The 27,653-nt window shown below is 46.1% G+C and overlaps 1 long non-coding RNA gene across 1 annotated transcript; it reads left to right on the top strand.

Annotated features, from left to right (window-relative positions):
• On the top strand, positions 1-27,356 carry LOC138756508 (uncharacterized). The gene is made up of 3 exons (XR_011353119.1): positions 1-69; positions 8,697-8,768; positions 27,235-27,356. It is a non-coding gene; the product is annotated as an uncharacterized lncRNA (long non-coding RNA).
• The last annotated feature ends 297 nt before the right edge of the window (positions 27,357-27,653 follow it).

Here is a 27,653-nt window from a genome sequence, read left to right as displayed (position 1 = left end):
AACTTTGCAGCACAGGATGGCTGTGTAAAAGTGCCCCTGAGTAAGCGGCCACTTCGGGACACACCAGAGGTGAGTATGCTAATTTTTTTTCAGAATAATTCAGAAGCTTCCGCATAGTGATGGAGCAGCCCATGATCAGTGTGCCAAGAGGAGATGGCAGAGTCTGATCACTATCGGAAATAAACTGGTCTTGAATTTGGCGATGCTGGTCTTCAGGCTTTTGGAGAACCCTGATGGGGCAAGTTTCATCAGCGAGACATTGAGGTGACTAATGGTGGTACCTCAGTTGTGAAAATCCTGGAACAACACATCTCTCTCTACAAAACCAACAAGAACCTTCCTGAGCAGAAACCATTTACCTTTCGAGCACCAAAGCCTGATGAACTTTATACATGTTAAATTCTGTGCACAGTGTAAGAATTGCCTGCAACCAGTGAACTTGGAAGAATGAGAAAGTGAGATTGAACTGTGAACCAAATAAGTTTACTAAATTTACACACATATTACATACACATGCGCTTAGAATTAGAAGGGGGTTAAGTTGGGTTAAGTAAGTTAAAATAGAGATAAGTTAAAGTGTGATTCTGTTTTCATGTTTAAAGATAATTAAAAGCAACTTTTGTTTAAGTAACCATTTGTTTTGGTGAATATCTATTGCTGCTTGGTTTTGGGGTCCTCTGGGCTCGTAACATCTTAGACTCATGTAATGTGGGAACAGCCATTTTGGTGTAGGACCCACCAACTCTGATGCTCAGCTACACACCAGAGAAATACGCAGTGGTCAATTGAGCCACCAGCTCACAAATCTTTAGGGAGGAAACAGGAGCACAGGGTCACAGCGAGATCTGGCAAACTCCGTGCATACAGTTCAGGAGGTCGGGATTAAACCAGAGGGGCAGGAACTAAGGGGCACAAAGATTACTCGCCGCACTTGGTCAACGTTTCTGGTCACTGGCTCGTCAATCTTTTAGTAATTGCACTCAACACTTGCAAAGTTTTATTCACAACGGAAAAGCAAGCTCCAATTTTGTATTTCACACATCTTGTCTTAGCGTGAACCTCTTCTCTCAAAATAATCCTCATGGATGTTCATTGCCACTGAACAAAGTTCCTTCCACCAGTGTTCTGAGGTGGAAGAAAACATAAGAACTGCAGGAGGAACTCAGCAGGTCAGATGAAGTCCACGTGTAGAAATGGCCAGTCACCATTTCAGGTTGTGACCCTCTACACATAGACTGCTGAGTTCCTCCACCAATTATTTGATTGCTCTAGATTCCAGCATCTACGAATGTTGTGTTTCAAGCCAACAAGGAGGCAAAATATGTTTGGGAACTGAAGGAAAATGGTCACAAAGGGTCCAGTGGAAATTTGTGCTCAGGGAGAGCATTGCGTGCCTTCAAATTTCTGTTCCTGCACAGAGGCAGGCATCCTGTTCGCAATCCACATGTTGGTTCTCCCGACAAGCCTTTTCATCTCATCCCATCCTGACGGCATTAGCCTACTTGCTCTTCCTCCTGGATTCATCCCAAATGCATGAATAATATTTGAAGGGACTGTTCCCTGAGATTCAACAAACTCCCCATTCTAGTCAACCTATTTGTTAAAGTTCTCTCTGAACTCAAATTCCTGACCCCCTTCTCTATTGAAGTTCCATTAAATACTTCATGCAATAATTCATTCTAGCTCGTTTATTTATCATCTGATTGTACTGGTACAACCTGACAAAACCGTGGTGCAAAAGACAGAACCTATATCTATTAAAATAAACTAACTATTCAGCATATATAGTCATCGTGGGGAGTAGATTTAGCGGTTCATCAGTAATTCAACATTCTCCCTTCCCATGGGAAGGAGCTGTTCATCAGCCTGATAGTTCTGGCTCTCATACTCCTGTATCTTTTCCCCGATGGGGGGTAGCTGGAAGATGCTGCATGTGGGGTGGTAAGGGTCCTCAAGGATTTTACAAACTCTCTTTAAACAACGATCATGGTAAATCCCATCGATAGGGGTGGGGGTTGGTGGAGGGAGGCCCCAGTGATCCTCTTTGTCCCTTTTCTGATTCTGTGGTTTGACCTCCGATCCAGCACTCTACGGCAACCGTACCACAATGTGATGGAGTCAGCCAGGAGTTCCCGTAAAAAGTTTTCAGATGGCGGCCAGTATCCTTGCCTGCTTCAGCCTTCAAAGGAAATGCAATCGGTGTTGAGCCTTTCTGACAAGTGAGGAGATGTAATGTGTCCAGGATAGTCAGGTTTTAAATGGATTCCGAGGAATTTGGTGCTCTCTAGTCTCTCCACCACACAGCTATTAATGTTGTGGAGAGTAGTCATCCATAGCCCTCCTGAAGTCCACCATCATCTCCTTTATGTTGTCCGTGTTGAGTTTTGGGTTGTTATTCTGGCACCATTTCATGAGATTTTACTCTGTAGTACTCATTGTTACTGATGAGGCAACTGCTGTTGTGTCATCTGCAAAACTGATGGCTCCATTGGAGCTGGATCTGGCATTGCAGTCATGGGTCAGTAGTTGGAACAGGAGTGGGCTGAGCAGACGGCCCTGAGGTGCGTCAGTGCTTGACGTTCTGCTGCCAACCTGGACAGGCTGTGGCCTTTCTGTTAGGAAATTCAGAATCTGGTTGCAAAGAGGGGCATTTAGTTCAGTCCCTGTGACAGCCTCTTTCTCTCTGGAGATAACATCAACTATTTATCCGACTCACCCCCACCCCAACTGCCTCCATCTTGAGGTCAGAAGGTATCCACTATCGATTCCTGAGCTGGTGTTTCCTGTGAATCCTGGAGTGATTGGAATTTGATGCTCCCATTCCGGATCCTGTTGTTCGCTGCAACAATAATTAGTATTGATTTTTATTCAGGGAGAAATTTGCACGAGTGCCTCTTGACAGAGGAGAGAACCCAAGGAATTGCATTGCAAATTCCATGATTGTAAGTTGGCACGTACAATTCATGGCAGTTCAGTGAAGTGGCAGAAAATGACTATTGAAATCTAGCCTGCAGTTTACCATTCCTTTGAGAACAAACTGCACAAATTTACTTGTCCATCTATTATTTAGATCAACTATAAATTTATCCTTTCGTTCATTCATGGCCTGACTTCGCGAATGAAGATTTAGGAAGGGGCACATCCTTTGAGCCTGCACAATGGATTTTTTTTTTAGGTGGAGTGCAGTGTGCGCAGTAGTGGCACCACCCTTTACATCTGGGGTTTATCTGCCACAGCCTAGCACGCAGGGACAGTGACAGTCAGGTCCTTGGGTCATAGGTGTTACGTCGGAGTGTCCTTCTCCTAGATGGATGGCTTGGCAAGGCTAATGAGGCCAGGTTTGATATCAGAGTTTCCCTTTGCTTAGGCTGGCTGCCAACCAAGGCTAACGAGCCTAGCCTATCTGTCCAGTTATACTGCCGAATACTTAGTTGTACCATGACATAGCAAACTCAGTGAAAATGGGGGGGGGGGGGGGGGGGGGGAGGGGAAGGGAAAGGGAAGAGGCTATCTGCAGTGACCGCCTGCCTGGGAAGGCAGTCACGACACTGAGAAAGGAGAGGCAATGTATTATGCATGCACTTTCCCTGGGTGAGTGGGACCTCACCTGCCCCCCACGAAATATATAATTACAGATGAAATGAACATAACACAACCAGAACAAGCCAATGTAGCTCTTCCTTCGCCCCTCTGCATTTTAGTTTGTTCCTGCTGTGACAGAGTATATAGATATGTTTTTGGAAGATAAACTGGGAAAGGTTTGTTAGAGTAGGTCACATGCAAACACTTTAAAATAGATCTTATTTGAAATACTGGAGCTCTGTTAATGCTAGACATATTGGTCTTTGCAAGAGCTTTGGAGAGTGCCCAAGAGACTTCACTAAAGGATTGTTGTTTACAAAAAGGCAACAGATGAAAGATCTTGTAGGAGCTGCCTTCTGTCTGGAAGGGAACTTGCTGTTCTAAGAGGGTCATGTGGTTTTGAAAACAGGCAATGTTTCACTTGGAATAAGTGAAACAAAAAGGAACTCTGTGGTGACCTGAAAGAAAGAAGTTATCATCTGGAGAACCCTGACGGGAGAGTTTCTTCAGCAAGACACTGAAGTGGCTGATGGAAGAATCAGTTGTGGGTGTCGGCGTACAACAAATCTCTCTGAAAACCAACAAGAACCTACCTGAGCGGTAACCTTCAAACACCAAAGCCTGGTGACCCTTATAAATGTTGAATTCTGTGCACAGTGTAAGAATTGCCTGCAACCAGTGAACTTGGAGGAATGAGAAGTGAGATTGGATTGTGAACCAAGGAACTTTTCTGAACTGACACACACATTACACACAAGTGCCCTTAGAATTAGAAAGGGGTTAAGTTCGGTGAGTTAAATCAATAGTGATAAACTAAAGTGTGATTCTGTTTTCATGTTTAAAGATAATTAAAAGTAACTTTTGTTTAAGTAACCATTTGTCTTAGTGAATATCTATTGCTGCTGGGTTTTGGGATCCTCTGGGCTTGTAACAGGGCTATTTATTGTTTTTACTTGTAAATGTAGAGTGGGCAGTTTGAGTGATTGTTTGCATTCAAAGATTGGCAGCTGGGAGTCCGGATGTGAGTGATACTCTACCATTAAGAAAAGGTTAACGGTTTTGTGAGCTACATTGAAAGTTAGATGAAAAATTACAGTTCCTGCTTCTTCACCTTGGGACCATCACAGTGAGATTCATTACTGACTCAGATAGAAAGTGGAGTCGTGTGAATGCTCACAGGGAACCAGAGACTGCTGCAGAGGGTCTGCAGGCCAGGCAGTGTCTGAAGGGAGAGATGATATTTCTTCGCAATGGGAGGAGATTAGGCAAGGTGCAAGGCATGGGGGTAACACAGAGAGGCACTGAGGCACAGAAGGAGGCCATTTGACCCAATAGGTCCATGATAGATCCTGGACTAACATTCCCATGACCCAGATCACTGCTTAAATCTGCTGGTTATTTCCTCTCAGACCTCTCTCTCTCTCTGTGTGTGTGTGTGTGTGTGTGTGTGTGTGTGTGTGTGTGTGTGTGTGTGTGTGTGTGTGTGTGTGTGTGTGTGTGTGTGTGTGTGTGTGTGTGTGTGTGTGTGTGTGTGTGTGTGTGTGTGTGTGTGTGTGTGTGTGTGTGTGTGTGATGCTGGAAAATACTTTGTAACATCTCTGACCATGTCATACAGCTTGAGGTTACCAAGGACTTTTTGGTCAACCATTATAATACACATTATTCCATCTGTTGAACAACTGGATTCAGTCCACCAATGCATTAATGTGACATTTAGATATTCCAACAAGCATAACACAATTTGCAGATCCAATTGAACTGACAATGGCTAGATCCAGAAAGCTTTCCATTGGCTGGTTTGTCTTTGATGTCTGGAGTTAATGAAACGTGCTGTAGAAATTCAAATCTTCTTTTAATTGTTGCATCTCACCCACCCCCCCACTCCCCACCAATCCACACTCAACATTCCTATCCCAAGAGATGGAAGGTCAAATGAGAAAATTCATCTAATTACCTGGAGTCATTTCTAAGGGTCATCCTGAAATAGGAAGTTCTTGGAGCAAGTAGATTTCCAAAAATCAGTTTATATTTCTTCCTGGAAAGTTTCAAGATGGAACAATGAGGTCTGAGGCTGAATATTGAAATAAACAATTGTTTAAGGAATAGACAGAGTGGATGTGGATAGACTATTTCCGTTAAGAGTAGGAGAGATTGAAACAAAAGGACATGAGTTAAGAGTTAAGGGGCAGAGGTTTAGAGGTAACATGAGGGGGAACTTCTTTACTCAGAGAGTGGTAGCGGTGTAGAATGAGCTTCCGGGAGAAATAGTGGTGGCGGAGTCAATTTTATTATTTAAGAAAAAGCTGGACAGGTATATGGATGAGAAGAAGATGGAGGGTTATGGTCATTGTGCAGGTAGGTGGGACTAGAGAGGAGTGTTTGGTTCGGTGCAGACTAGAAGGGCCTAATGGCCTGTTTCTGTGCTGTAATTGTTATGTTATGTTTTCAAGAGAGGATCTGTTAGTTGATTATTAATTCATTTGATTTTTTTTTATATAACTTTATTATTTATTATCCGGGATGGAGGAGCGAACTGAGGGGACAGTGCACCAGACATTGGGATTGGCATCATTACCCTTTCCAACTCCCTTCAATAGCCTGGATTATAAAACTCAATGAAACTAAATGACATTATATCAATGCCCCCTTACACTGAAAAAATGTGCAGTCACAGTATTTAAATCCTGCTTCTTTACATCACATTCCCATTAATTAAGGGATGTGTATTCCTATGGGATCCTGCTATCGAAGTTCTTTCTCCCTTTCTCACTTGAATGGCCACAGCATAGAAAGGAATGGACCAAATGCTGGTAAATGGTCTTAATACAGGTTATACTTGATGGTCTGAGTGGACATGATGGGGTGGGGGGTAGGTCCTGTTCCTGCCCTGTATACAGTGGTGGATTAACTACCACTTGGGCCCCTGGGCTGAGCTTTAGTAAGGCTCCCTTGACCTTGCCCCCACCCCCTGCTGCCCCACCCTTCGTTGAATAGAATAAAGTGACGTTACGTAACATTAAATAACATATTAGGGGTTTCTAAATTGGTCGAAATCAATCCCTGGGGGTTGATGAGACTACTGAAGGGATCAGAACATGCCAAGGGGGTTGAAAGGGGGTCAATAAACACCGGAGAGGGGGAGGGGGGCAGGGTTGATTGAACTTTTGGAGTCGAAAAAGTTGTCGAGCTTGAGGTTCCCGCTCCTGACCGGGATCCTGAGGTCCCTCTTCCTGCCTGGGAGCCCAAAGTCCCCCCTCCCTTCTGGGCCCCCAGGGTTAAACCTACTCCGCATTATGGTTAATCAACCTGCAGTGACTCTGCAAACTATCCTTCTCTCATTTTGTTACTTTCTTTAAATAAGAGGAAACCTTCCCCCCCTCCCCCCAAGAAACAAGAAGAAAAGAAAGAATAAGAAAAAGAAGATTGGCTTCACCTCGGATAAACCCCATTTCCATCAAGGGACAAATAAGCTGATTTATCTAAGGTCCTTGGTGCTGCGAGCACCGGTGGTGGGGTGGGAGGGGTGGGGGGGGAGGGGAGGGGTGGAGGAAATCATAAAACATTTACCCCGATGTACCTTAGGTATGAATTTCATATTCTTGAAAATACATCATACCTGTTTCTAAGCTTTTAGGTGATCTTCTCAGGGGAACACAAAAATGTATTTCTATCTTCCAGTGGGGCTAAACCTACTTGGGAATCAGCTTTCCAAGTAAGTGCTATGCATTTCCTGACCACTGCTGAAGTGACCTTAACAAATTTTAATTAATATTTCGACAGCCTCATTTTAGGTCTTGCATCTTCTAAATTTCACCACCCACCCCCCCACCCCCGCCACCCTATGCATTTCCTGACCACTGCTGAAGTGACCTTACAAATTTTAATTGATATTTCGACAGCCTCATTTTAGGTCTTGCATCTTCTAAATTTCACCACCCACCCCCCCCCCCCCACCCCCGCCACCCTATGCATTTCCTGACCACTGCTGAAGTGACCTTAACAAATTTTAATTGATATTTCGACAGCCTCATTTTAGGTCTTGCATCTTCTAAATTTCACCCGCCCCCCCTCCCCCCGCCACCCAGATAATTCAGGTACCTGAGGGTATCGAATTCCAGTGATTATTTTTCAGGAGATTACCCAATCCTTCCCAGAAAGGCCTCACTTTGGGCATGACCAGGTTGGATGCAAGAAAGTCCCTATTTCTTGGCCATATCAATATTTCCGATTTCAATTTTTATGGAGTAGGGTATAGTTGAGTCAAAATGTTTTATTGCACCAGCCGATACCTCACATTAATCGTGTTAATCAGTTGGACCAGCAAAATAGATCAATTTCTCTACCCAAATCTGATTCCCACCTTTGTCTTGATTTGGGGGTTCCCATCTGAAGTAGGGAATACATTTTTGAAATAAATTTTTTTGTGCTCCCCTTTGTCTGTTCTTTTCTCTCTTGCTTTATCTCTCTTTTGTCTCCTTCCCCTTTTCCTTTATTTGTTGCTTATTATTTTTTATCCCTTTCTCATTTTTTCCCCCCCTTTTCAGTTATTTCTGTTTCTTGATTCCCCCTTTCCTGGGGCTTCTATTCCTTAACAGAATCTTTGCTGAATGGCAGTGGGAAGGCCTTCCTGTAGGAATCTCTGCACACTTTTAACTTCACTGTCACTGACCCTGCTTGGTATTCAATAGGAGGTGGTGAAAGTCATTATTAGGAGCACTTGATGGAACAAAACAACACGGGTTGGCAAGATTCTGGAGTGCAAGGTGTGAAATCTGAGTGACAAACCCAGTGGAAGACTTTGTATCACAACGCCGTACACTTAATTAAGAGCTCAATTTAATCAGTAATGTGCGGTTCGGTTGGCTGTACTTCAAAATTCTTTCCAATTATAAAAGTACAATCATACATTATAAAACACCTTCTACTAAGGAGACCTGCTGAGGACCATGGTTTTTCCATAAATTTTAAAGCCTGCCTTCTTGCATCTCTCTCTCTCTCTCTCTCTCTTCTCTCTCTCTCTCAAAAGTTGCCTGCTCATCATCTGTGTAAATGAATAAAGCAACCACGATTCTCACCACTTTCCTGACTGAAATCCCAATATTTTTTCTCTCTAGGACGGAAGTCGGAGCCGCAGGGAGAGACCGAGGCTTTATTCCTTCGAGCGCAGGAGGGCTGATTGAATAGAGGTGTGCACCATTACAAGAGGAGTAGATCGGGCGAGCATGGAGGGTCTTTTGCCCAGAGAAAGGAAACTGGGAACCAGCCAGAGGAAGCAAGTTTAAGATGAGGGAGGAGATTTAACAGCAACCTGTGGGTTAATTTTTTTTTACATGGAGGGAGGTGGGTGTATGGAATGGGCGGCCGGAGGAGGTGGTCGAGGCAGGTAATATTGCAATGTTGAAGAAAAACATTGGGTGGATCGGTGGAACGGATGGATTTAGGGGACCGGGAATAGTGTGGGAGGGATATTTTAGTCAACAAGGCGTTGGGCTGAAGGGCCTGCTTCTACGCTGTGTGACTCTGGGGCCTGTCTTTTGTTCTTGATGTTGGTGATTGAGGTGCGATGCCATGGCAGGGTGGGAGACGCAATGCTCTTTGGTTCAGCAGGATTGCTCGATTCCAGAGTGGGAATGATGAGCCAGCATTAACGTCTCTCACTTTGATGACAATCCTAAAAAGAAATAAAAACTTCATGCACGACTTTATTCAGTCCCAACTCCAACAACACTAAACACCTCCGTTAGTCCTCCCTGCTGCCCATTGCATGCGCTGCATGGGCCAGTCACTGCCATAAGTGCAATACTAGGCTTTTTCAGGTGCCTTCTGTGCTAAGAATGCGCCTGAAGCAGCAGAAGCGGCCCTTTAAATTGCCCTTCAGGTGGCAGTGTTATATAGCATCAAACATACAGGAACAGGCCCTTCAGCCCATGAAGGACATGGCTGCACAAGGAAGCGGCTCGGAGCCCACTCTGGCTCCTGCCCAGGGTCAGCTGGGATCAGCTGCCTGACCCCTTCACATCCGCTTTCAGCCAGCTGGGGGAGTCGCTGAGCTGATCCTCCCTCTCCGAGGAGGGTTACGTAGCTCACCTCGAGAGCGCCTCCTGCACATTCAGGTGACCTCAAAACAGCTGCATATCGCCTAAACCTGTGGCTTTACACACGGGGCAATTGGCCACCTGAAAGTGTCTAATGAGTGAATAATTGGGCAATGTTTCATGCTTGTATTAGGAATTCTGCACAAAGAGCAAACTGGGTTGTCCATCCTATTGCAATGTTGAGAAGATTGGTGGCAGAATAATTAGCATTCCAAAGACAATCCGATAAGGACTTAAAAGGAAAACATTTGCAGGTCTATTGAGGGTACAACAAATGAATGAAACAAAGACAGCTTGTTAATGGGCTAATTACAGATGGGTAACTGATGAGCATCGTGGGACAAAGGGCCTTGTTTTGTGCTGAATGATTCTATATTGGGGCTTTTGTTGGATATCAAGTTCAGGCGGCAGCTGAACAAATATAGCATCAAACATACAGGAACAGGCCCTTCAGCCCATGAAATGAAATCTCTTCTGCCTGCTCACGATCCATATCCCTCCACCCGCTACACATTCATGTATCTACCGAGAAGTTTATTGTACCTGCTTCCAAACACCCATCCCTTTTTGTGTGTTTTTTAAAAAACATACCCAGTTAATCTCCTTTGATCTTTCTTTCCCTCAGCTTAAATGTACGTCCTTTAGAATTTAATATTTTACCCAGAGACAATACTTCTGACAGTTTACCCTGTGGTGATACAACGACAGCAGTGGGCCACGTGCCCACCAGCCTACTGAAGGGGGCGACCTCAGTTCCTGCAGGAAGACCACCTGGGAGGTTGACTCCACCTGGCCAGCTGTCAATCACCAGTCTGTATATAGACTTGAGCCGGCCACTCCTGGGTCAGTCACACATGGAGCCATTGAGACTACTACTGGTGTACAACAGAGTTTAGAACAGTCTTTTCTATGTTTTGTGCCTGCTTGCTGAACCACAGAGCACCACATACCCTAACTAACGCCTCTCATAATTTCATTAACTTCTCTCAGTGAGAAAGCCCGAGCATAGAGGAAGAGATTCTCCAGCCTTGTGTCGGGATCCTTACCTCTATGAATGCACCGTGGCCGGCTCCAAGGTGCCAATTGCAATCTCTCTTGGGGAAGGATAATAAGCAGAGCGCTGCACTCCGCTGCCTCATGTTAATGTACAGCCGTTGCAAGTGGCTGGCTTGGGGCAGGCTGATGATGTCACGATGATGCCTTCAGCCTGCCACCCATCTCCCCTCTCTTTCTCCCACCCACTCACCCCTCTCCCTCCATGACCCCCTCAGGGCAGGAGTGGCCAGCGGGAGCCATCAGGTCAGAGGTGGACAGTGGGGGACCGTTAGAGTGGGGGCTGTCAGGAGGTGGCTGGCTTGGGCTATGACAATCCCTCCATCTGCTCTGACACCTCACTGCGCTGCCTCAGCCTTTGGGGCCACTTGTCAGCGGTCAAAACATTCCAAGAAGCACAGAGCGATTCCAGCTGTGTGGGGGATTATGGGTAGGGAAGACGGCCATTAGTAAAACATTTTCAACCTCAGTGGAGGGAGAATTTGAAGACTGGTTAATTGTTCTTTACATTAAAAACATTCTCATTCTTACTGGTTTATTGCACTAGAAACAAGAGAATTGGTACAAAAAAATAGTTCAGCAGAAACTAGATGGACCGAAGAACCTGCTTCTGTGCTGTAGCTGTTCTACAGTTCTATGGTACCGAGATTCAGTAAAATGCTTCAGACTGCAGGAGTCTGGAACAAAACAGAGGAACTCAGTGGGTCCAGCAGCATCTTGTGGAAAGCTTTGTTTTGCGTCCTATTCAGACAAGTCAACTCACACAGCAGGTAGCCTACCAACAACAAATAGACAAGCACATAAAACAATATTATCAGGAGAACTTCTACGATAAGTGAAATAGTGCAAGGGATGGTGAAAATGACAAGGAATGACCGTGCAAGGGTATCATCTGCTTGCACTGTTTTTAAACTGTAGTCAACGACGACTGCTCAGTCGATAACATTGCTCCTCCACATATTTATGATGGGTGGCGCTGCAGCCCCCGTCACCCTGCCTCCATCGGCTCCGGCGGGCACTACAAGGCACCGCTTGACATGAATGTGGCGCAAGGGCTGCTCCATGAAAGTTTATATTTACCCCTTTGTGCTTTTAGCCGCCTCCAGGTAGAAGCCTGGCACGAAAGGGCGTTTAACCTCTGACGCTCCAGGGAAAACCTCCCAAATGCGTCCATCCTCCGCTTACAGCTCATTCCCTCCAATCCAGGCAACGTCCTACATCTTTTCCAAAGCCTCCACATCCTCCCTGTAACGAGGCCAACCGGAACTGCACACAATATTCCCAGGTGCGGCCTAACCATAGTTTTACGCAGCTGCGACGTGATTTCCTAACTCGTATACTTGATGTCCTGATCAATGAAGCCAAGCAGACCATGCGCTGCCTTCACCACCTGAGAGAGTTGCATGGCTACTTCCAGAGAACTGTGGAGTTGGACCACTTGGTCTCTTTGTGCACTGATGCTGACGGTATACCTTCTCCTCATGTCGACCTCCCAACGTGCAGCACTTGCTCAGATTAAATTCCATCTGCCATTTCTGCATCCCTTTGAAAACCTTCTGCACTGTCTACAACTCCACCTGTCTTTGTCTCATATGCAAAGTGTAACTAACCTTCTGATGGGCTTCGTGAAAGCATTTGATTTCACAAAGAGCACCGTACACAGGAGTTTCCCCACACGGGCACTCTTGACGTGGTGAGTTGTACAACTGTGTCTTCAGATTCATGTCAGGAGAGTTGGAACTAGTAGACATTATGATCCTGTGTTTCCACTCCTGAGGCCGAAGCAAATCATGCAAGATGCGCAATCAGAATTTGACTCTGAAATGGACTCTGATTTCTCCGATGACCTGACTAAGGTTTCTTTCCTTCCGTGTGCCTGTAAGTGCGGTTAAAAAAAATCACAGGATGTTCTGTGCAGCAGGTTTTTCATCAATCAGCTTTCCTTCCAGTAGATCCTGAGAAGTCTGTCATTTCCAATGCACTTTGTAGAAAACCTGCTGCAGATGGGAGATGACTCACAGAGCACCCTTTGGATCTGAAGTCCCATTCTGTGCGCAGGTCGGGCAGAACATGAGTTGAAAGCAAACCTCTGCTCTTGCTCCCATTTGTGGCTAACCCCACCAGTGGAGTGTAAATTCTGGACATTAACCCAGAGTTCTGCAGCTGATAGTTGAGGCCAACGGTATAAACCTTATCAGGTCTTCTGAATTCTATTCTCCAGGCCATATGCTTTTTGCCTGCTCATATAAAATTTATTTCACCAACTCCTATACCTTTGGCACGGTGTTTCAAACCCTTTTGTGCAATGGAAGCAAAACTGGGATTCAGGTGCAGCGTTTGAGTCAGTCGGTCCGATTCAGACCCACCCTACTGACACTGGTGCGTGGTGCTTGGATGCAATACTGAGGGAGAGGTGCTATTTTTGGAGCTGCTGCCTTCAGAAAGTGTGTTCTATTGTGGCTCCGTCTGCAGAAAGTCAGAGCAGCAAACCGATCAGCATCTGCTAAGGAATGTTTGATGCTTCCTGTCTCGGGGAAAGCTATCGACTGAACAGTCGTCATTGACTACAATTTAAAAACAGTGCAAGCAGATGATACCCTTGCACGGTTGTTCCTTGTCATTTTCATCATCCCTTGCACTATTTCACTTATCGTAGCAGTTCTCCTGATAATATTGTTTTATGTGCTTGTCTATTTGTTGTTGGTAGGCTACCTGCTGTGTGAGTTGACTTGTCTGAATAGGACGCAAAACAAAGCTTTCCACAAGATGCTGCTGGACCCACTGAGTTCCTCTGTTTTGTTCCAGACTCCTGCAGTCTGAAGCATTTTACTGAATCTCGGTACCATAGAACTGTAGAACAGCTACAGCACAGAAGCAGGTTCTTCGGCCCATCTAGTTTCTGCTGAACTATATTTTTGCACCAATTCTATTGTTTCTAGTGCAATAAACCAGTAAGAATGAGAATGTTTTTAATATAAAGAACAATTAACCAGTCTTCAAATTCTCCCTCCACTGAGGTTGAAAATGTTTTACCAATGATAACTTCACACGTTTATTCTGCCGGGTCCCATTTACCTGCATCTAGACCATGGCCCTCTGTGCCCCTCCCATTAATGTAGCATTCCAAATTTTTTTTACTGTCAGAATGGATCCCACATTCACCACTTAAGCTTGCAGCTCAATCCACAATCTTACCACTGTCTGTTCCTCCTAAGCATTTCCCCTTTCACTCTTAATACATGGCCGCGTTTTTAAAAAAATCTCTCCTAACCTCAGGGGGAAAAGATTGCTTGCAATTACTCGGTCTGTACCCTTCATTATATATATCTGTGACAAGAAACATTTCAACGATTCCCTGAGGCTCACTTATTTAAAAAAAGGAATGACATGCTTCTCTTTGAATGCAAAGCTTGATATTTCTTGAGGTTCCACACTCTGATGCCTTTCTTTTGCCCCAAAAAGTGTCTCAGTTTGGGTCCAACTCTTGCCTCTGTGAAACCTTTGGGTTAACCCAAGGTCTGGAAAACGTTGCTTGGAAGGAGACGAAGACCTGAAGTTGAGAGAAGGTAGCAATCAAACTCCTTAATCATCGCTGGTGGTGCAAAGGGGACTTGAATGAGAGTTGGCCAAGCTGAAGGAAAAAATTGCAAATCCTTATCTTGCCGCCCTTCGTCCGCTCAAGTAATTGTTTATTATTACTGTTTAATCTTGTATTTCTTTTAGAAAAGAGTCAAAAATGGCTTGCCCTTTTATGGATTTATAATGAGATTTGATACAATGGTTGGCCTGCCAGTATCCTTCCATCTCTTTCTTTGCCAATTCCCACCTCCCAAAGTCACCACCTCACTCTGGATTCAATTATATTCACTGATTTTCTCCCCCTCTGACCAGACCCATTGACCTCCTCGACTGAAAGCTTCCCTCCTCACAGTGCAGCCGTTCCTCACGAGTTTCTTTGGAATTTCTGTGCTACTTGGTCCCTTCATCACTCCTGCAAGTTTGGCATTGAATTAAAAAGTGACAATGCATTAAATAGATAATAACTATTCAATTATCCTCATGCAAGGGGTTAAGTGACTTCCTTCTCATGGGATACATCATCTGGAACAACCTTTCACAGGCAAAGTTTTATCTTGTGAGTTGCAACAGTTTTTAAATGTCTGAAGTTCTAAATTAACTTTAATATATAATGCAGGAAAAGTTCATTAAAACAGGTAGATATATTTTGAACCATTAAATAAAGTTAAAAAATTTAAAATAAAGCTCCTTCCTAATGACTGATAATCCACTGGCTGAGATATTTCGGATTCTGCCTCAGGTCAGACAATTTCTCTAGTGGAGAATCCCAGCAAGAGGGAGAGCTGTTATGAGACAGCTCGGTCTTGGATTCAAGGTGGAGGGGTTGGATGTGTCCAGCGGATGGTGTAGTCAAACAAACACATCCTTCCCAAATTCCCAAATCAGTCGCCCCATTTTTACACTTGGGTCCCACTAAATCGGCCGTTCAGTGTCCCGGGGTAGGAATGGCGTTTTTGGTGTTCACACTTGACCACTCTTAACTGGGACACTGGACGCATTCAGACTTGCAAGGAGCCATCCCCGGGGTGAGGACTGTTCTACCTTCTACCAGTGATGTCATGATGCATCAAGGGATGGTGGACCTGCCCTAAATGCTAATCAATGAACTATGGTCTTATATTTGAACAGAATTAATCATGTCTAATTATAACATAAATAAGCTTTATGTACAGCACAGGGTGAGCCCTTCACTCCTGTTGTTGTTGTGTTGACCTCTATAAACCTTTATAAGGGACCGTGGGAAAGTGCCAGCAATAAATAGCAATAGCGGACAATTTTTAAACAGCGTGGGAAAGTTGATAGCGCTATCACGCACAATTTATAAAGACCATGGGAAAGTGGTAGCACTATCACACACAAGTTAAGCAGCATGAGAAAGTTGGTAGTGCTTTACCGCATAATATAGAAATACCGTGGGAAGAAGGAGATGGCAGACCTGCCCTTCCAGAATGCCATGTGGCAGAACCTGCCACAGCATTTATAAATTGTGCGCTACAGTGCTATCAATTTTCCCATGTTGTTCAAAAGTTGTCCGCTATTGCTATTTATTTCCTCGCTCTCTCGCTCTCTCGCTCTCTCACTCTCTCGCTCTCTCGCTCTCTCGCTCTCTCGCTCTCTCGCTCTCTCGCTCTCTCTCTCTCTCTCTCTCTCTCTCTCTCTCTCTCTCCACCCCCCCCCCATCTCCCCCACTGCGACTTGATACCTTCATTTTAATCTTTCTTTACATTCGAAAACTTGGGTCATTTCTGTTCTAGAATGTACACTTGTCTGATTGCAACGGTGGCATCTGCAGTTACCAGGAATTGTACTAGGGGTCGAGGCCATCAAGCCCCAGCGTGAGTTGACGTCATTTCACGCCGGTGTTGAGAAGATTTTGCTTTCACACTAGACTTTTTTTTAAGGCCGATTGGCCGTCAATTTCTGGGGCCACTTGCATGTGTGAAAGGGACTAGTGAGACACACCTTCTGATTGTATATGAAGACCAGGGTTCACCATGTATTACTACAAACACAATCAGGAGCAAATTAAAACCACATGGATTTAAACCGCAACATAAAATAAGTAGAATAGGCAGTAAAGTCAAAAGGCCTTTTTATGGTGCCACCCCGCATTAAAGTTGGCTCAATAAGGGAAAAAAAGGTGAATTTACCTATCTATGGAGAAGGCCTATAAGGCTGACCCAGAGTTGACTTCATAGAGCAGTGTCGGGACCCGTCTTCTGGAGCTGAGGGAGGCGGGGCGAGTGGTGCAGTAGTGCCGCCTGTTGCCATGACACCATCTATATGGGCCGGCAAGTGAAAAATTAATATAGACATTCCCTCCCACCCAAAAGAACAAAACACTTTAGCCATCGCTCATATGAACAGAGTGATGATGCGAGTAATAAAGTATCTGATCACTTCTTGGCCTTTCAGCTAAGATCAAGTGTAGTAATATGCATCTGAACACAGTGAGCGCTTTCAAATTTGTGCTCCTGGGTGGCGGGCTGACGATGTCATCGTGACATCGTCAGCCCGCCCCTTTGTATCCACTTACAGCACCATTACCTTCCCGAAGGAGGTGGAGTGATCTCGCTCTACCTCTGAGGTACCCCGCTAGGCAGATTGGAGTTGAATCCGCCCTTGGAGCTTTGTGAAGCGATGTAAAGGTAGCAAATACCTGCATTTATATTCGCTTTTTTCCCCACTATAAAATGTTAAGCAAGGTAATTGGAGAGAGAAATGTGAAGTTAGTTTATCGGGTCAATGGCATTTTGTCAGAGGTTTTTCAGGCTTCTAATGAGAGGAGATTGAAGAGAAGAGTTGGGATGTCATGATGCAATTGCACAAGAGACCGAACTTGGCCTATTGTTTGTCCTTCTGGTTCCCAACCCAGAGGAAGGGTATCAATAAGCTGGAAAGGGTGCAGAAAAGATTCATGAGGATGTGGCTGGGACTTGAGGCCTTGAGAAGCTGGTTAGGTTGGGGCATTTCCCCTGGAGCGAGGCAAGTTGAGGGAGGACCTTCCAATGGTGCATCGAAACAGCGAAGGGGGATGGCGAGTCTTTTTTTATCAGGCTATGCATTTCCAAACCAGGGGCACAGTTAAAAAGGTGACGGGGGAGAAGTTTAAAAGGGACCTGACAAGCAAATTTTTCACGGAGGGTGGTAATGACAATTACAATTTTTAAAAGAAATTTGGGTAGATTGGCGGAGAGGAAAGAAATAGGTCAAATGCAGGCCTACGTGAGTAGGGCAATGTAGCCAGCAAAGATCAGTTGGGATGAAGGACCTATTTCTGTGCTGTATGATCAACCACTCCTGTGAGGGGGTGATTAAGTAATTCTGAATTATGACCACTGTTGAGTTTTTTTTAAACCAAAACACGGAGACAGAACAATTAAGGATCCAAGTTGTTGCACCAACACTGGATAATAGTCGGACAGAATACACTGATTCAGACATGTGCAGAACCTTACAGGAATTCAAATTTAACCAAGATATTACTTCAGTCGTTGTTACTGCAAAAAGGCGAAGAGTAAGGCCTCCAGTGAGGTGTGAGTTGTGACGGGAAACTGAGGTACACCATTCCTGGGAAGTAACATCACCCAGGCTATGGAACAGCAACACACATTGAGCTGAATTCTGGAAACAAATATCCGGTGCGAAACAAAATGTTTAGGGATCAATTAATAGCCATGGGAACAAAATCTGGCTCCAGCAGTTTCTATTGGTATTCTGGGCTGAGCATCTATTTCAGAGAGATTCTATTTTATGAAGGACCACTGGGGCCTCCCTCTCCTTAATTGGGGGGGGGTCAAAGAATTGTTCAATCCAGCACACAAAATGTTTGACCCACTAACGTCAAGAAGGAGGAACAGCAATGTCAAAATCTGGACTGCTAGGCTGAGAAATACCTTCTTCCCACAGGCTGTGAGATTAATAAACAGTAAGCAAGTAAATCATTCCAAAATATTTATTTTAAATTCTATAAGTATGTGACAACTATGTGCTGCGCATTGTGTAGTGTGGAGAGATGTTGTTTCATCAGGCGGTACATGTACAGTCAGATGATGATAAGGTTGAACTTAAACCAAAATCATCTTCAACACTCTCAATGCCGGCGATGGTTTGAAATTTGATGCGAAGTTTACCAGGCTGCCATTTTCAGAAGGCAAAAACACACCGCTGCAGAAACTCAGAAAGTCAAAAGGTGTATTTTGTGTAGCAAACATACATAACTAACGTTTCGGGCTCGAGCCTTCATCAAGGTATGAGCAAAATGTTGGCAGGCGCCCGAATAAAATGGGGTGGCAGGGAGGGAGAAGCAGGGTCCCAAAGGCAGGAGGTAATAATAGGTGGATAGGGAGGGAGGGGGGAGGAGGGATAGCTCTGTGAACGGAGAGCAAAAGGGAAGGGAGGAAGAACGGAGAGCAGGCTGACAGGAACTGAAGAAGTTGATGTTAATGCCATTCGGTTGGAGAGTGCCCAGATGACATAGGAGGCCATGGGCAGGTGCGTGGGCAGGGGAGTGGGGCATGGAATTGAAGTGGTTGACCACTGGAAGATCCCTGACACTGGTGCTCAGCAAAGTCACTGATGCGGACTTCTGTGTTTTACTTCTTTTCTGAAGGCACTGGGAGACAGACAGGAGATCTTAGAGATGGGACGGTTGTGTCCTGGCAAAGCAGCCCAGAGAGAGTGGACTACTGTAATCTTGCCAACACACACTCATAGCAATGCAGGAACAGAGCAAAGTTCTCCCCTCAGGAATGGGTTGTGCATTTGCTATTATTTTGAACAAAAGTTTTATTCTGTATAATAATAATAATCCTTCCCAAAATCTCGAGGGCCCCTGATTAATACAAGAAGTGCACCTGCGTTGCCTGAATTCTGTCTTCAGACAATGTACGAATGGAGCTGTAATCACTCTTCTTTAATTAGTCTTTCATCTAAATCCTCCAGGCAGGAGCCTGTGTATTTATAGCCCCAGACCTACTTTGAGTTTTTTTTTGCTGCAGTTCTGGAACCTTCCTCTGTTTGACGATGTTTTACAGCAATTCAAATTTCATGAAGCTGATGTCTTTATTGACATGTAATAGTGCAGGCCATGTAATATTATACAAAATTGCCTTCTGCCTGCCGTAAGGAATGAAGAGTCACCATTAGTGTTGCCCGGGTGCCCATCTTGTGAATCCAGACTCCAATACCTGGTTCCCATGAGGGAGTCTTCAGTGACCCGCAGCCCGTGTGAGTCAAGCACTGCCTGAGCCCCTCACTGCTCCGCTGCCATGGTTACCGTCCTGTGGGGCCATCTCCTCTGCTTCTCCTTCCCCTCGGGAAGTGTTCCCCCATTTCCAGTGTTAGGACTGAGCCAAGATTTGGTGAGTTCCTCACTCCTGACAAATATGTCCGGTCAACAGCAGCAACATTTGAACATCCAGTTGATGCTAGGCTGATTCCATTGAGGTGTTGCTGCAAATAAGTGCTTGAGCATGAACACATGGGAACAGAGCTTGTCTGGAGAGGGCATTAGCCCAGATTTAGTTTCCTGGAGTGGGGCCTGTAGTCACAACCTCAGGCTCCACTGAGATTTCACAGCATTCTGCCTTGGAGTAGGAAGATTGGATGGGGAGGGTGAGATGATCAGAGGTGCCACTTATCAATAACTGGCATGCTGAGGAGGTCACGTGCCTGCCAGATGACTCTTGGTGATGTTCCAGAGCTAACTAACATGGCCCCGGTGAGTATCTGGGCCATCTGAATGAGAGACTTTCCTTTGGGTGTTTCTGTTTCTACATCCGAAGAACAGCTGCACCAGAGGAGGTAGTTGAGGTAGGAACAATTGAAATGTCAAGGTCAAGAACTTCAAATTCCTGGGCATCAATATCTCCGAGGATCTATCCTGGAGCCTCCGTGTTGATTCAATCACGTAAAAGACTCGCCACCGACTATACTTTGTAAGGTGGTTGAAGAGATTTGGTACATCACCGAAGGCTCTAGAAAATGTCTACAGGTGGACTGCGGAGAACATTCTGGCTGGTTCTATCACTGTCTGTTATGGAGGCGCCAACTCTCAGGATGAGAATAAACTCCAGAGGGTTGTTAACTCAGCCTCCATCATCACAGGCCCCAGACTTCACTCTATCGAGGACATCAACATGAGGTGGTGTCTTAACAAAGCACCCTCAATCCTCAAGGACCCCCACCATCCAGGCCATGCCCTCTTCACTCTGCTACCATTGGGGAAAAGGTACAGGAGCCACAAGGACAGCTTCTTCCCCACTGCCATCAGATTCCTGAATAATCAATGAACCAAAAACACTGCCTTACTTTTCGTGTACTATTGTATTATTTTTTAAAATATTTATCATTGATGGTTATAATATGACGCTATGACGCTGCCTCAAGCACTGAATTTCATGACTCGATCATGGCAATAAATTCTGATTCTGAAATGTTTTGTGTGGGTAGGATGGGGTTTAGAGAGATATGGACGAAAACCCAGCAGCTGGAACTAGTGAGGACGGGGTCTGTTTGGTCAGCATGGACAAGGGCCTATCTCCATGTTGCACGACTTGATGACAGCAGATCGATTGGTTAAATGGCTTTTGTAAATTGGCTCAAAGTGAGAGAGTGTCTGCCCAGATTTCATTTGTGGGCAGTGGGATGGTGTAAGGGGACACAAAAAAAGGATTGTGTTGACATACAATGTGAGGGAGGTTGGAATGTCCGGAAGCCATCAAGGTTTTCATTGCAGTCAACCTGACCACCTTTAATGGATAGTGGACACCAACAGGACCCTACTAGTAAACTGCTACCTCTCTCATTGTCTCAAGTGTTCTTCTGCACCTCAGGACTGAGATATGTTTGTTAAAAGGTGAAGGTAGCAAACTGGGTGCGTGTGGAAGTGGAAATCTCATCGGTAATATATCTTTTAGCACGTGAAAGTACTGCAGAAACCCAGAGGGTCAGGCAGCGAGCAGGGGAAGTAAAAGTCTGCGTTAGGAATGTGGAAAATCGGCAGACGTCCAAATAAAAAGGTGGGGGTGGGTGTGGGAAAATGTGGAGGGGCACAGGCTGATAGGCCTTCACACAAATTCCCACCCATGAATCAATGGTACCCTTCTACACTGAGCTCATTAAAAAAAGGGATCAGTGCAGGATTAGTGTCAATGGTTGGCATAGAGTCAGAGGTCCAAAGGGCTTGTTTCCGTGCTGTATCCCTTCATGACTACCTGTTCAATCCTATTGATGCCATTGAGCTCAATCACTGACGTGTTTTTCTGTCCCAGTCTCGCCATTGCGATTACTTCCGCTGGAGGCACTTGCTCATTTCCAAACCTGCTAGAGGTTAAGGCTTGGGCATTTGGTCGCAACCCTCTAACATGGCTGCAATAATGTGGGTGCTTTGTGGGGTGGTCACAGAAAGGTCAGCCTCTTTCTTTTCTGAGTGTTCCGTCTCTTTCTGGGCATGGTCAAGCATTGGCCCTCAGTGCAGGTTATGGAGGTGGGTTACCAGCAGATGGCTCTCATGGACAGAAGGAACAGGAGAGAAGATGGGGAGGGTAGTGTATAAACCAGGGCTGGTGGGAATGAAGCTTCTATTGTGAAGGGGCAGAGAGAAGATGGGGATGGTAGTGTATAAACCAGGGCTGGTGGGACTGAGGCTTCAGTTGTAAAGGAAAAGAGAGAAGATGGGGACGGTAGTGTATAAACCAGGGCTGGTGGGACTGAGGCTTCAGTTGTAAAGGAAAAGAGAGAAGATGGGGAGGGTAGTGTATAAACCAGGGCTGGTGGGACTGAGGCTTCTAGTGTGAAGGGTTGGGCTGTGAAAGTGGCCTAATGTGTGTGCTGGATCGGGATAATGACTTTCCCAGTGGGTGAGGGGCAGAATTAGAGCTGGGGAAGGAAGAAAATTTTGGGTCTGGGTGTCAAAGAAATCCCATCAACTTTAGAGTGGGAAAGCAGGAAGAGGAGTTCAAGATGATAGTTTGCAGCAGGTGATAATCTTGGCATTCCAGCATAATCATGGAAGGTCAAACAGCTTTAGCAGATCTTTGGCAAATCCATGGTGAGTTGCTAAATCAAATTCCCATCTCTCCGGTTCAAGGGAGAAGAGGTGAGGCTCCCGACAGTGAGATTAACCAGTGAGAAGTGGGAGAGGTCACTGAGGTATGCCATGTCATTGGGCAGGTTGGTAGCTGCAGAGGTACCATGGTGACCAAATTCAAGTTCATTATCACCTGATTGCACATGTACAACCAGAAAAGATGACAATTCTCTGGACCCAGCATGCACGCGTGCGCGCGCGCACACACATACACACACACAGAGTCCCTCCATCACACACTTACACACAGTCTCTCTCACATACACGGGCACACACAGTCTCTCCCTCACACACTTACACACCCGCTCACACGCACACATGCTCACACGCACTCACACACAGTCTCTCCCTCACACAGTCTCTCCCTCACACACATGCACACACACACAGGCTCTCTCACACACGCACATGGTCTTTCGCGTGTATGCACACCATTTCTCGGGCGTATGCACATCGTCTCGTGTGTGCGTACCGTCTCACACGCTCACACGCCGTCTCTTTTACACGCGCGCACACACTCTCTCACACGCACGCACACACAAAATCTCTCCCTTACACACTTACACACAGTCTTTCACACACACAGGCTCTCTCTCACACGTGCACACACAGTCTCTCTCACACACATGAACACATGCACACAGTCTCTCCCTCACACACTTACACACAGTCTCTCTTGCACACAAAATCTTTCCCTCACACACTTACACACAGTCTCTCTCTCATAGACACACACAAACACACAGTCTCTCCCTCACACACTTAGACACAGGATCTCTCTCTCTCACGCGCGCCCACCGTCTCTCTCGCGCACACACACCGTCTCTCTCTCTCACGCGCGCACACCGTCTCTCTCTCTCTCGCGTACGCACACCGTCTCTCTCGCACGCGCACACTGTCTCTCTTGTGCGCGCACACCGTCTCTCTCTCTCTCGCGCGCGCACACCGTCTCTCTCTCTCTCTCTCACACGCGCACACCGTCTCTCTCTCTCTCTTGCGTGCGCACACCATCTCTCTCGCGCGCGCACACCGTCTCTCTCGCGCGCGCACACCGTCTCTCTCTAGCGCGCGCACACCGTCTCTCTCGCGCTCTCTCTCTCTCATGCACACAGACGCAAGATGCTGTTCATCAATCGTACATCCTGCGGGAAGCAGCTATTTCCCAGTCTGACGGTCCTGATTTTGATGCTCCTGTACCTTCCTCTTGATGGTAGTGGGTCAGATACTGTGTGCCAGATGGAAAAGGTCCTTAGTAATTCTTTGAACCATACTGAAGCAACACTCCTCGTAAATGTCATCAGTAGAAGAAAGAATAACCCCAGTGATCTTTTTGGCCATTTTGATGGTTATCAGTATTAACTGGTTTGATGCTTTGCAGCTACTGTAACCACACAATGATTCAGCCAGACAGAACACTCAATTGTACTCCTGTAAAGTGTTGCCCTCCTCAACCTTCTTAGGAAGTGTAGGTGCTGCTGAGCCACGATAGGAACATTGTGCTCTCCACTCTCCCCACGACGTAACCATTGATGTGTCGTGGAAAATGTTCAACCTCCCTTCTCCTGAATCTACCATCTTGTCCATGCTGAGACTCAGGTTGTTGTTTGGAAAATTAGGTTGCAAGTGAACTGACAGAAAGATGCAAGGGGAATCGGGTTGAGAGGTGCGAAGGAGGGCCGTGTGGATTTAACATGGAAGGTGACCTATACATTGTGAGGTGTCTGAGGAGATTTAGTATATCACCAAAGACTCTCATAAACTTCTACAGGTGGAGAACATTCTGGCTGGTTGCATCTCTGCCTGGTGTGGAGGCGCCAACTCTCAGGATGAGAAAGATCTCCAGAGGGTTGTTAACTCGGCCTGCGACATCACAGGCACCAGACTTCATTCCATCGAGGACGTCTACATGAGGCGTGTCTTAAAAAAGCAGCCTCTATCCTCAAAGAACCCCCCCACTACCCAGGCCTCGCCTTCTTCACTCTGCTACTATCGGGGAAAAGGTATAGGAGCCTAAAGATGACCACTCAGCGGCAGAAGGACAGCTGCCATCAGATTTCTGAATGATCAATGAAGCAAAGACACGGCCTTACTTTCCGTGCACCATTATTTTTGCTTTTATTTATAGTGATGTTGTAAGATGGTTGTAATATGAATGTTTGCACTACGACATTGCCACAAAATGCTGAATTTCATGACTTGTTCATGACAATAAATTCTGACTGATTCTGAACCTCGTGGGTATGTACTGTGTTCTACCCTTCTATATTTCAGTGGGGGAGAGGTAGTAGGGGTATTTATATCAGCGTTCAGAAAACTGAGGTTGAACTCATCAAGGGTCAGAGGCCGAAGGAGGAGAGCAGGGAAACATTGCAGTGGAACATGAAGGTAGAAGACGATGGGAATTTGAAGTGAGACACGTGGATGTGCTTGAAGGAGCCTGGTGTGCCAGTGGAGATGGGGAGGCAGCGGATTTAATGGTACTTTGCTACCCCAATCAGGGCCAGTGAGGCTGATTCAAGGGAAAGGAAACCCGTACAATGTGTATCAAGGCTTTGAGAGCATGAGGAAGGACTGCAGCAATCCACAAGCTGAGAGAAGGAACTCTTGGTTATTTGCCCTGGCCCCCTCCGCCCCTGAGCGCAACAAGGATAGGATTCCCCTTGTTCTCACCCCACTGGGCTCCGCTTCCAACATAGCATTCTCTACCATTTCCCACTGCCAGGCACATCCCTTCATCTCCCCTCTCCATCTTCCACAGCGACTGCTGCTACCGTGATTCCCCCCGTCCTCTTCTCCCTTCCCACTAATCGTCTCCTTGGTACCTTCCGCTATAGCTGCAGGAGATGCTCCACTTGCACCCGCACCTCCTCCCCCCCAACCACCATTCGGGGTCCCAAATGGTCCTTCCAAGTGAAACAACACTTCACTTGTGAATCTGCAGGGGTCATCTCCTGCATTCGGTGCTCCCGCTGTGGTCTCCTCTATGTCAGAGAGACTGGGCGCAGACTGGGGGAATCGCCTTGTTGAGCACCCATCTGTTGCAATAGCCGGGAAATCCCAGTGGCCACCCACTTCAACTCCCTGTCCCTCTCCCTTGTCACTAGACTGAGACCACCCACAAATTGGTGGAACAAAGCCTCCTATTTTGTCTGGGCTCCCTCCAACTGGATGGCCTTAACACTGGCTTCTCTGGTTTCTGTTTGCCCCTCCATCACTTGGTCTCCTTTCCTCTTGCTCAGTTTCTCTCTCTTCCCTTTTCTGGCTGGATTCACAGAGCCCCTCCCCCAATCAATTCTCGCCTTTCCTCTCTCCTGTCCTCGTATCCATGTTCAATTAACACCTTCTGTCTGTCGGTCTGCACTTCACCGCTGGCCTGCCTTTTAATTCAGGTGCCTTCCTGCTCTTTCCTCCTATGTTGAAGAAGAGCTCAGACCCAAAACATTGACCTCCTCTGGACACTGCAAGACCTGCTGAGCTCTTCCAGCATTTCTGCGCTATTACTACAATCATAGCATGTGCCTGACTTTCCTGTTTCACTTTATTGCAGTTATCACTCCAGACATTATAATCTAGTGCATTGTAATCTAGTTTCATGAATTCAAGAAACAAATTGTGTTTGAAGATCTTCTGTTCTGGCGATCCATCCCATAGGATGATGATGGTTTCTCTCAGTTAGTTTGTGGGGTTTGACAGAGCACCCCACTCCTTAGAAAGAAGCAGCGTGCGCGTGAATGGAATGAGGTGAGTAGGGGGTTGCACAGGTCCAGGCCCACCCTCTCGACGTCCCCTCCTGGATCCGACAGCATTGGCGAGGTCCAAGACAGCTGGGGTTGGGGGGTGGGTAGGTGGGTGGATGTTCTGTTGCAGTGAGTGGCCAGACCAAGCTTCGGTGCAAGGGGTGCCCTTTCTGCGCTTCACGGCGCATGTTTGCTAGAGGGCTGTTGATCCCACAAGGGGTGGGGGGGTGGGTTTCTCTGCCCTTTGACAGGTCTTGTTTTTCATCCTGCAGGGTGTCTAGCCACCCTCCACACCAGGCAAGCCTGGTGGGAGGGGAGCCGGTTTAGTCGCTGACCACCTGACCATGCGACAGGTAGTACTGGGTTACGTGGGACCAGTAGCATTCAGACGAGTGGCCTGACGCTCTTCTGTAATGTGCTTACAAAGTAATGTATTTTTACAAACTAATATCCTATTTTCCAGTTGACATATTTCCAATCAGCTTCCTCTGATGCCCTGCATTCACTGTATTAATGATGGCTCTTCTAAAGTCTGAGCGCTGTCCTGAATTTAGCTCCATTGCCAGTTGGGTTACTGTATTAGTAATTGGCTTGAGCTCATCCTGGAATTTAGGGCTATACCAGAAGAGTTACATCATGGCCATTGTCTTTAGCTTCCAAGAAGATCGTCAGAAGAATGGAACTTGTCATGTGAGAGGAAATCCATGATCCTCTTTGTACCAGAGTAAGGTTGGGATTTGACCTCGATCATTATCAGCAAATACTTGCTGCTTTTATTGGTGACAGTTGCAAGATCTTTCCCTGACGCTGCAGAAGAATGGATCGGCAGAATTTTACTGGGGGTAACTGTAGGTTTAATCAGATCCTAAAAGTCCTTGTTGTGATTCCTTCTTGAACTCCTTTGCAGGTCAACTGTTCATATTGCACAGTTTCAGTGGACAGCGTTGATATGCATGACTACAGCTGTTTGCTACAGTAGTTACACACAATCATCTGAACTTGGGGTTCTTGAATGAGCTATTTTTGTCAGTGCGCCCAGAGTGCTCCAGGTTGATTTTATTTACTAATCTGCCTTTTGCTGCTTTATCTTCTGCAGAGCGAGCTGCAAGCTCTTGGGCGAATCCCCGAGTGAAAGCACGAGCAAATTGATCATTCCTGTCCTAAAATACCTCGCTGCTCAACAAGGTGGGATAGTCGTTGGGACCATGCTACCATCGCACACCAGAAGCCAGGAGAGAACGACGAAGGTTCATGCCATTGCTCTAAGCCCCGCTCCCCCCCCCCCTTACTCCACAGGGGCAATTTTACAAACCATTAGCTGATTTTTGACTGCAATTATTCTGTTGGGGCTGAAGTTGGTGAAGGCTTTTCCACAATTGGTATAATGAGGATGAGATGTCAGGGCATTGGAGCTGGATGACTGGAAGGGACGATTGGAAAATTTGCACCCTGTGGGAAGGTGTATTAAGGAGAAGCATAAAGATGCAGGAGTGGTGACTGGGCGCTCTTTTGCCC

This window comes from Narcine bancroftii, chromosome 3 (assembly GCF_036971445.1).
Source record: "Narcine bancroftii isolate sNarBan1 chromosome 3, sNarBan1.hap1, whole genome shotgun sequence".
NCBI lineage: Eukaryota > Metazoa > Chordata > Chondrichthyes > Torpediniformes > Narcinidae > Narcine > Narcine bancroftii.
This window is presented reverse-complemented; position numbering and strand designations above follow the sequence as displayed.